We start from the raw sequence: 9,549 nt of genomic DNA, 5'->3' as shown, positions 1-9,549 counted from the left end.
GGAGGAAACAGGCTGGTGAATATGTTCATCTGTGTTCTGGCACATTCACAAATGAACAGAGTGGAGGAGGAAAGATCTGCAGTTATCAGGTCAAAGTGAACATTGTGCTTCCCACAGAAAAGAGATTTCCGGGGCAGGTACCCTCAGATTTCACAGGAGCTGGTTGTAGAAGATCGACTTCTTTCCAACACCCTGAATTACATTTGTGTAATTTGCAAAAGAGGAACAGAGTTGAAATTCATATCACCATTTATTAAGTAATTGTTTTTTTTCCTATTCCTCATCTAGTAGCATTAAAAACAAAAACAAAAAGAAATCTATGTATATTTTCAGCTGAGCAAATAATATGTGTGTCAACTGGATTGGTTATACACAGAAACCATTTTACTGTCACTCTGGTGATCCCAAATCAAGTCATGTTATTTGGGCCTCTTGGTGCAGAGGAAACAGACTAGGAAAAAAAGACAGGACAAAGATCACCAGTCACCTCTAGGCTGTGGTGTTCTGGGTGAGTGTACTTTTTTCTGTTCATTCTTCTTTCAAAAACAGATTGTACATGACAGTGAAATCTGTCATCTTAAAAAAATGGAGTTGAGAAAATCTCATCAAGGAGAGACTCCCAACGTAGATGTATGGCATGGTGACATTGGTCTAGGATTGAGTGGTTTTCCAACATGGTAGAAGAGGATCTTGAGGAGGCCTGTTGGTGCAGTGGTTAAAGTGCTCAGCTGCTAACTGAAAGGTCATTGGTTCAAGCCTCTCCACGGAGAAAGATATGGCAGTCTGCTTCCATAAAGATTACAGCCTTGGAAACCCGATGGGGCAGTTCTACTCTGTCCTATAGGCTTGCTATGAGTCAGAATCAACTTGATGGCAATGAATTTTTGGTATCTTTATATTTCAGAGCATCTGGTTTTCTAAGATCTAATTCTTGGCAGCATCCATGAATTGTAGTTGTGTATTTTCCAAAAGGGGAACGAAGTTGAAATTCATGTCCAACTGGCTTTTTGGTTAGGTATAAGGAAGCTCAAACTGGAATGTTCCCCAGTGGGCGGTGGGGTGCTGGATGGGTGAATTCTGTGCAGGAATGCTGTCTATTTCTTGAGGTCTGGGCCAAGTGGGAGTTCTGAGATTACAGATATGGATGGCTTTGTCTATCCACACATTGCCTGGGTGGGGAGTCGTTCCTCCTCCTCAGGAAGGAAGGAAACCTAAGGCCTCCCCGATAGAGGCAAGGGCTTGAGAGACTGGGCTCAAGCCCCAAAAGTGAAGAAAATAGTGAGGCATCAGGCTTTGGGGTAGATGGACACTGACTGGCGATTTTTTTCAATAGCAAAGGGCGGAGTGTAAGGTCCTGGACAAACATACTTGTATTTCTGGTGCAATACTGCCATCAAGTGGAAATTGTGTGTCCGATGCCCACATACCCACCATTTTTGCTTCCTGGGGAGGCCTGGGAATAGGGGAATCAGGGTCCTAGGCATCCCATTCAAAGAAAATATATACATTACCATTGTATTAGGACCACTTCCAATCCTGGTCTTCTCTCTCCTTTTACCTATCGTCTCACTTTCCTCATAGTAGGATCCCACTTGTGCAGAGCTCCCTGGGACAAGTATGGCCCAAGGCAGGGGCCTCCCCAAGAGGCAGGGAAGGTGGGCTAGGAGGAGGCTGACAGCAATGGTGCCAGGCACTTAGGATACAGGAAGCCAAGGCTCAGCCCTTGGTGGCTGCCATGTCTGGGCATGACTACTACAAGCTTCTGGGAAGGCATCTCAGCTGTGGGCTGATACTTGAGCAAATCTATCTTGAAAGAAGTACAGCCTGAATGATCCTTAGAAGGAAGGAGGGTGAGATTTCATCTCACGTACTTTGGACATGTTATCAGGAGGGAATAGTCCCTAGAGAAGGAAAACATGCTTGATAAAGTAGAGGATCAGTGAAAAAGAGGAAGTTCCTCAAGGAGATAGATTGACATAGTGGCTGCAACAATGGGCTCAAGCATAGCAATGATTGTGAGGATGGCAAAGGACCAGGCAGTGTTTGGTTCTGTTGTACACAGGGTCGCTATGAGACAGAACCGACTCGATGCACCTAACAACAACAAAACTCAGTTATGACAGTGTGAGTGTTTGTACAAATACATTTTATATTGTAACCGTCAATCCAGAGGTAAGTAGTTGGATGAATTATCAAAGGTGTACATCCTACAATGAGTACCCTTGTTACACAACGTGGTTGATATCTGTCAGGCCATGAGGGAGAGATCTCTTTCCTATCTACAAGTGAGTCAAAGAAGCTGATGATCCCTGGAAGGTCTGGTATTCCATGTGTGGTGAAGGAAACAGGCTTGGGAATACATTCCCATATGTTCTCCATAGTCACACAAGTAGGGACGTTCAGTTAACTATACAAGTCAACTTGACGATTGTTCTTCCCAAATAAAAAGCGATTATCAGGAAGATTATATTTCAGAGCATCTGGTTCTCTATGATTTGATTCTTGGCAGCATCCATGAATTGTAGGTGGGTACTTTCCAAAACAGGAACAGATTTGAAATTCATATTAACCTGGCTTTTTGGAAAGGTATAAGAAAGCTGAAGTTGGAATGTCCCCTGGTGGTTAGTCAGGCGCTGGGCGGCTGGAACTCTGTGAAGGGATGCAGTCCATTTTTTCCTTTCTTTCCTGTCTTTTTAATGACCTTTCGCTTTCTTCATGTATGATGTCCTTGATGTCTTTCCACAACTCGTCTGGTCTTTGGTCATTAGTGTTCAACCCCTCAAATCTATTCTTGAGATGGTCTCTAAATCCAGGTGGGATATACCCCAGGTCGTATTTTGGCTCTCCTGGACTTGACTGGGTGGGGAGGAAGTCCTTCTACTCTGGAATTAAGGAAAATTTACATCCTGTTACAGAAGCAAGGGTTTGTGAGACTGAGCACAGGATCCTGGGAGCTGGAGCCACACAAGTGGACAAGATAGTGAGGCACAATGCTTTTGTAAGGACGGACATTCTTTGGCTTATTATTTTTTTACCATAGCAAAAGGTGGGGGGGGGGGTCTAAAGGAAGAGCGCCTGGTATTTCTGGTACAATACTGCCATCAAGCGGAAATTGTTTCCAAAGACCACAGCCCCCCCCCCCCATTGTTGCTTCCTGGGGAGGTCTGGGATTTGAGGAAGTCAGGGTCCCAGGCAGAACTAAACACAGGGTCGCACAAAGCCACAGCTCCCTGAGTCATGGGTTAATTGTTGTCTGAGGCAGGAGCCTACCCTAAAAGCTGCAGAGGTGGGCCAGAACGAGGCAGAGATCCATGGTGCTGAACATGTTGGGCACAGGAAGCCAAGACTTAGCCCTTGGTGGACGCCATGTCTGGGAGGGACTTGTGCAAGCCGCTGGGAAGGGACCTTAGCACGGGGCTGTGGGCAATTTGCCTCATACCCCTGGCACCAGGAGTAGGAAGAGGGTCAACTCTTGTGGGCCCAGGGTCACAGAAACATCTCTTGGCTTCAGGGAACCCTAGTGAATGACCACGCCATGCCCCCAACCCTCTACTCCTCATATCACAGTTCCTATCCAGGAGATGGGGAGCCCTGGTGGTGCAGTGGTTAAAGTGCTCGGCTGTTAACTGGAAGGTAGTTGGTTCAAGCCACTCTCCAGGAGAAAGATGTGGCAGTCAGCTTCCATAAACATTACAGCCTTGGAAACCCTATGGGGCAGTTCTACTCTGTCCTATAGTGTTGCTGTAAGAATCAACTCGATGGCAGTGGATTTTTGGTATCTTTATATTTCAGAGCATCTGGTTTTCTAATATCTGATTCTTAGAAAATTCTATGAATTGTAGGTGTGTATTTTCCAAAAGAGGAACAAAGTTGAAATTCATATCAAACTGGCATCTCAGTTGTGAGAAAGCTCAAGGTGGAATGTTCCCAGGTGGGCAGTCAGGCACTGGGTGGGTGAACTCTGTGCAGAACAGTCTATTTCTTGAAGTCTCAGTTAAACTGGAGCACTAAGGATGCAGATATGGATGGCATAGATCCATCCACCCAAAGGGCGCCTGCGTGAGGAGTCATTCCTCCTTGTCAGGAAGAAAGGAAACCTAACGTGCCCTTATAGAGGCAAGGGCTTGAGAGACTTGGCAGAACATATGGCATTGGAGCCCCAAAAGTAGAGAAGATAGTGAGGAACTATAACGAAGATGAACACTGGTTGATGATTTTTCGATAGCAAAGGGCGGAGTGTGAGGTCCTGGGAGGGGGAGAAAAGAGCTCATCCTTATTTCTGCTACAATACTGCCATCAAGTGGATATTGTTTCTGAAGACCACGCCCCCACCATTGTTGTTTCCTGGGGAGGTCTGGGATTAAAGGAAGTCACGGTCCTAGGCATAACTAAATGTAGTGTCTTGCACGTCCAGAGCTACTTGAGTCATGGGGAAATTGTTGTCTGAGGCGAAAGCCTACCCAAGAAGCTGGGGAGGTGGGCCAGGAGGAGGCAGAGAGCTATGGTGTCAGACCCCTAGGATACAGTAAGCCAAGGCTCAGCCCTTGTGGCCGCCATGTCCGGGCTGGACTACTGCAAGCTTCTGGGAAGGCACCTCAGCACTGGGCTGATATATGAACAAATCTATCTTGGAAGAAGTACAGCCACAATGTTTCTTAGAAGGGAGGATGGCGAGACTTCCTCTCACATACTTTGGATATGTTATCAGGAGGGACCAGTCCCTGGAGAAGGACATCATGCTTGGTAAAGTAGAGGGTCAGCAAAAGAGGAAGTCCCTCAATGGGATGGACTGACACAGTGGCTGCAACTATAGGCTCAAACATAGCAAGGATTCTGCGTGTGGCACAGGGCTGGGCATTATTTCATTCTGTTGTACACAGGGTCTCTATGAGTTGATCGGCACCTAACAACAACATAACTGTCGCAGCCCCTCACACGGGGCACCATCTGTCGCAGCGGCGGCGATTGTCGGGGCGGCGGAGACAGTAACCAATACCACAACTCTTACAGAGAAGTGGGGCCAGGAGGGTCACTCTGAGGAGTCGAACCCCGGCTTCAGTCCCAGGAGTTTATTTTATAGTCAATACAGCAAGCAGTGAAGCAAATAACAGAACAATGGGCTTTAGGTGAATAACAATAAGTTTCGGGCAAGGGAGGAGGAACTCAGGTAAACAAGCCAATCAAGTCGTGACAAGTCTCAACATGTTGGGGACAAGTAACGGGTTTGGAAAAACAAGTCGTGACAAGTCTCAACATGTTGGGGACAAGTCTCAACATGTTGTGCAGCATAGAGGCCTTTATACATCCATATTTTAATGGCACATATCCCCACACATAACTTCATAGTTAAAATAGTTTGAATGCGTGTATAGATACATTTCATATTATTAAAGGTCAACTCAGAGGTAAGCAGTTGGAAGAATTATTACAGGTCCACATCCTACAGTGATTACCCTTGTTAGACAATGTGGTTAATGTCTATAAGGCCATATGGGAGAGATCTCTTTCCCATTTACAAGTGAGTCAGAGGAGTTGATGACCCCCTGAAGGTCGGGTATTCCATTTGTGGTGGAGGAAACAGACTTGGGAATACATTCCCATATGTTCTCCCATAGTCACAGAAGCATGGAGGAGCAGGGAAGTTCTGTGACTATACAAGTCAACTTGAGGATTGTGCTTCCCAAAGAAAAAGCGATTATCAGGAAGATATGTTTATATTTCAGAGCATCTGATTCTCTACAATCTGATTCTTGGCAGCATCCATGAATTGTAGGTGTGTACTTTCCAAAACAGGAACAAAGTTGAAATTCATATCAAACTGGGTTTTCGGAAAGGTGTAAGAAGGCTGAAGTTGGAATGTTCCTGGTGGGCACTCAGGCGCTGGGTGGCTGGAACTCTGTGAAGGGACGCAGTCCATTGCTTGAGATCTCAGTTAAGCTGGAGCGTTAAGGATGCAAATAAGGATGGCCTTAGGTCTGTCCACCCACAGGATGCCTGAGTGGGGAGGTGTTCCTGGGGAGGAGTCTGGAATTAAGGAAAACTTACACCCCCTTACAGAGGCAAGGGCTTGTGAGACAGAGCACAAGACATGGAAGCTGAAGCCCCAGAAGTTGACAAGATGGTGAGGCACCATGGTTTTGGAACAGTGGACATCAACTGGCTTTTTACTCCTCCCACCCCTCCATAGCAAAGGGCAGAGAGTGAATCCTGGGGGAAAGGGTGCATGTATTTCTGGTGTAATACTGACATCAAGCGGAAGTTGTTTCCAAAGCCCACAGACCCACCATTGTTGCCTCCTGGAGAGGCCTGGGATTAGAGGAAGTCAGGGTCCTACACCAAAAAAAAAAAACCTGTTGCTGACAAGTTGATTCTGACTCATAGCGACCCTATAGGACAGAGTAGAACTTCCCCATAGGGTTTCCAAGGAGCGGCTGGTAGATTTGAAAGGCTGACCTTTTGGTCAGCAGCCGTAGCTCTTAACCACTACACCAGGGTTTCCATCACGGTCCTAGGCATAACTAAGGCAGGGTTCCGCATGTCCACAGCTCCCTGAGTCAGGGGGCAAGTGATGTCCAAGGCGGGAGCTTACCCAGGAAGCTGGGGAGGTGGGCCAGGACAAGGCCGACATCCATAGTGTCAGGCAGGTCTCGCACAGGAAGCCAAGACTTAGCCCTTGGTGGCTGCCATGTCTGGAAGGAACTAGTGCAAGCCACTGGGAAGGTACCTCAACACTGGGCTGTGGGCAATTTGCCTCATGGCCCTGGCCTTAGGACCAGGAAGTGGGTCAACCTTTGTGGTCCCATAGCCACGGGAGCATCCCTTGGTTGCAACAAAGCCCAGTAAAGACTGTGCCTTGCCCCCAACCCAGCCCTCCTCATATCATAGGCCCTATAGGGTTGTTACGAGTAGGAATGGACTCGAAGGCAATGGGTTTGGTTTTTTGGTTTTGGTGTCCAGAACATAAGGAGCCCTGGTGGTGAAATGGTTAAGCAGTCAGCTGACCAAAAGCCCCAAGGTTTGAACTAACAAGTTGCTCTGCAGTAGAAAAAACCTGGTGATAGGCTCCTGTAAAGATTTCAGTCTAGGAAACCCTATGGGGGCAGTTCTACTGTGTCCTATAGGTTCACTGTGAGTTGGAAAATAGCGCACACATCCAGGAGAGACAATGAGCAGGACTGGAGACTACGCTCAAAAAGCCTCCACTTGATGGCAATGTTGCTCCACAAATGCCCACCACCTCTTCTCCAGTGCCTCTCCCTCCACCCTTTCCCAAGTAAAAAACCCCAAGGAGAGACCAGGAACCCTCCAGGCCCTCCAAATGGGGTTTACTGTGTTGGAATATTAGGGCAAATGGTTTCCTTTTAGACTATTTGCTTTGAATATACATTTATGTATATTTAAATAAATATATGTATATGTGCGTATATACCTATGTATGATTATCGCTATAAATATTTATATGATTATCAGTGTAAGTATTTGTGTACATACTTGCTTAACTGCTTCTTTGTACATCTACTTCTTCTAGACTTCTAAGTCAGTTCCATGTTAACAAGTACCAAGATTTTTGTGCACAGATATATAGGTCTTTTTGGGTAGGATTTTAGCTTTCACAGGAAATTGACTCATGGCTTAAGTTGGGATGAATACCTTGATTTCCTCTCTTATCACTGGCTTTTCTAGACTCGTTGAGCTACCTTATCCAAGGCAAGGACTAAGGAGCCCAGCCCCAGACAGGGAGTAGGTCATTGTGGCATCAGGAGTAGTGACCAGTGGCCATGGCAGGTCATAAGGCAGTGAGGGTGGACCCAGGTAGTAGGTAGTCATTCCCCATTTGGTACCCAGTTTGGAGGTCCATGGGTCAGAAGGATAATTCAGTGGTTCCACAGGGGCAGGTGACCTCCATGAGGGCCACTTGTTTTACAGACTCTACTGTAAAACTTGGGTCTGTGGGTGGCGCAAATGCTTAAGCCTTGGACACTTAGCCGGAAGGTTGGTGATTTGAACCCACCTAGAGGCTCCTGGTAAGAGTCCTGGTGATCTGCCTCCAAAAGCTCACAGCCTTGAAAACCATATGGAGCAGCTGTACTGTGCACACATGGGGTCGCCAGGAGTCGGAATCGACTCAATGGCAACTAACATCAAACCTACGTGAAGGTTTGGCTGCATCATACACTCACAGCCTCCCACACATACTTACATACTGTCGTGGATTGAATTGTGTCCCCCCAAAATATCTGTCAACTTGGCTAGGCCATGATTCCCAGCATTGTGTGATTATCTACAATTCTGTCATCTGATTATGATTTTCCTATGTGTTGTAAATTCTATCTCTATGATATTAATGAGGTGGGATTAGTGGCAATTATGTTAATGAGGCAGGACTCAATCTATAAGATTAGGTTGTGTCGTAAGTCAACCTCTTTTGAGATATAAGAGAGAGAAGCGAGCAGACAGACAGGAGAACCTCACTCCACCAAGAAAGCAGCACCAGGGGCACAGTGCATCCTTTGGGCCCGGGGTCCCTGCACTGAGAAGCTCCTCGACCAGTGGAAGGTTGATGACAAGGACCTTCCTCCAGAGCAGACAGAGAGAGAAAGACTTCCCCTCAAGGTGATGTCCTGAATTCAGACTTCTAGCCTAGTAGACTGTGAGTGAATAAACTTGTTTGTTGAAGCCGTCCACTTGTGGTATTTCTGTAATAGCAGCCCTAGGTAACTGAGACACATACATACATATAAATACACATATTTTTATATACATATATATATAGAGAGAAAGAGACAAGATTATGATTTTGTAGGTGTCACTTTGGATACAGCCTCATCCCATTCAAAGAAAATATACATTGCCATTGTATTAGGACCACTTCCAATACTGGTCCTCTCTCTCCTTTCACCTCTTATCCCAACTTCCCTTAGAGTGTGAAGCATATTTAATTTTTCCTTGTGTATGCTTTCAGTGGAAACCCTGGTGGCATAATGGTTAAGAGTTTGGCTACTAACCAAAAGGTCAGCAGTTCAAATCCACCAGGGGCTCCTTGGAAACCCTATGGGGCAGTTCTACTCTGTCCTATAGGGTCGCTATGAGTCGGAATCGACTCGACGGCAACGGGTGTTTGCTTTCAATGTTTAATGCACATGAAGGCAAATACAGATTCATGTTTGTATTTCACCTCTTCACCTACCCCACAGGGTAGCACGAACAATATATTCTTCTTCATCGCTTTCACAGAATGTATGGCCTGGCCTTTGCACATCTGTGCAGAGAAAACATCCTGTAGGTTGTTTTCATTTGCTTTCTACCAACTACTTAGTATTCCCCTGTGTAAGGGTGGATAGGGGCATAGGTGATTTATTCTGGGCTTCGCCTTTGACAGTAAGTTTAGTGTGACCTTTCTTCCCACCTACCTTCATTTTTTCCTTCCTTTCTTCTATTTTCCCTCTATACGCATCTCTGTCTCTTGCTCGCTTTCTCCCTCTCTATCTTTCCTCCTTTAATGACCTCCTTGAGGCAGAGTATAATTTCATGATAGTGTGAGTATGTCTG

The 9,549-nt window shown here is 46.1% G+C and overlaps 1 long non-coding RNA gene across 6 annotated transcripts in view; it reads left to right on the top strand.

The window, feature by feature from the left end:
• LOC111821160 (uncharacterized) overlaps positions 1–9,549 on the top strand; it is a 52,338-nt gene that overhangs the window by 21,411 nt on the left and 21,378 nt on the right. The gene's annotated exons all lie outside the window — the stretch shown is intronic.

The sequence above is a fragment of the Trichechus manatus genome, unplaced genomic scaffold (assembly GCF_000243295.1).
Source record: "Trichechus manatus latirostris isolate Lorelei unplaced genomic scaffold, TriManLat1.0 scaffold00068, whole genome shotgun sequence".
NCBI lineage: Eukaryota > Metazoa > Chordata > Mammalia > Sirenia > Trichechidae > Trichechus > Trichechus manatus.
Note: the sequence above shows the minus strand (reverse complement) of the source record. Positions and strands in the feature narration are given on the sequence as shown.